Here is a 1,547-nt window from a genome sequence, read left to right on the forward strand (position 1 = left end):
CATTCATGAATTCCATGGTATTCTTCCAAGTGAATTGCCTGACTTTGATGTCAATATACATTCAAGTTGTTTGTATACATCTATAATTATTTCTGTAGCGTTTGTGATTTTTTAATAAGAAATAATTTTAACTTATCTGTTGAAATGGTAGTAGAGAAACTAAAGATATTTCTGGTGCTTGTCTGAAAAAAGTATATTTTAAAATATTTAGTATTCTGTTTGTATAATATCCATCATCTAGTTCATTCTCTCCTAGATATAATACTTTGAATTCGACATTGTTTTATAATATATAGGTTCATTAATGTGTCCTTTCAGATTGCATTCCATATAGAAAAGGTTTAAGATTCCTTTAATTCCTACGTCCTTATAGAATTTTATTTTTTTGGGATAAAATGAAAATGTTATTTAATTTCAAAACTTTTATAAAGGTTATGCAATGTAAAGGCCTTTATAAAAAGGTGAAGATTGAATGGTGTAAAACTAACTTTTATTCCTATGAATTACATGTATAATTACACTTGTATATTTGTAATCAACTGTTTAATAACTGTTTTTCATTTCTTCACAAATTTTCATATCATCCTTGTGCAAGAGCCATGTTAATCTCTGTATTGTAATTTGCGTAAATGTGCTGCTGAAGCATGTAGTGTCCTGTAAATTTAAGTAATTAATGATGCAATCTTAAGACAGGCATATATCCTTGGTTGCCTATTTGTAACAAGGAAACCTTATTGTTTCCTAAATTGCTATTCATCTTGTTTCTGTAAAATTCTGTTTATGATGGAAAAAACTTACATTGATAGGTCTACCTGTATACATATTTAAAAAAAATTTTCCCTTCCCCTCCACAAATTATACCAACATCAAATACAGTGAAAACAGGGGTTATACCATGGGGGAGGGACATACAAAGTAACAAAGAAATAATCTTATAAATATGTTAGAAATAATTACAGGAAAGGAAAAAATTTGAATTCTTATTTTCGGGTTCATTTCACCTAACATCAACTTATCTAACAATTTCTGCGTGTCTCAGACATACACTAGTAATTGCTAATAAGGGAACCCATGGGACCTATGTTACTTTGGGCCTGGCTTACTTCACTTAATTTAATTTTTTTCCAAGTTTTCCATTTCCTAACAAATGGGGCAATATCATTCTTTCAGATAGAGACATAGAATTCCATTGTATATATATACCACATTTTCTTGATCCATTCATCTACTGAGGGGCATCTGGGTTGGCTCCATATCTTAGCTATGGTAAAGCTGCAATAAATATATTTGTGCTGGTAGCTTTTTTATGGTCTAGTTTGTGATCATTTGGGTAAATGCCCAAAAGTGGGATTGCTCGATCATAGGGAAGCTCTATGTGGTGTCTTTGGAGGAACCTCCATACTACTTTCCAAAGTGGTTGAACAAGAATACACTCCCACTAACCATGCATTAAGGTTCCCTTTTGTCCACATCCCCTCCAGCATCTGTTGTTATTAGAGTTCTTGATTATAGCCATTCTAACTTGGGTGAGGTGATATATTAATGTT

The 1,547-nt window shown here is 31.6% G+C and overlaps 1 pseudogene; it reads right to left on the reverse strand.

Annotated features, from left to right (window-relative positions):
• Positions 1-546: 546 nt before the first annotated feature.
• Positions 547-646, reverse strand: LOC138836700 (U6 spliceosomal RNA; annotated as a pseudogene).
• Between the last annotated feature and the right edge of the window lie 901 nt (positions 647-1,547).

This window comes from Dipodomys merriami, unplaced genomic scaffold (assembly GCF_024711535.1).
Source record: "Dipodomys merriami isolate MVZ:Mamm:240054 unplaced genomic scaffold, mDipMer1.0.p SCAF_252, whole genome shotgun sequence".
Taxonomy (NCBI): domain Eukaryota; kingdom Metazoa; phylum Chordata; class Mammalia; order Rodentia; family Heteromyidae; genus Dipodomys; species Dipodomys merriami.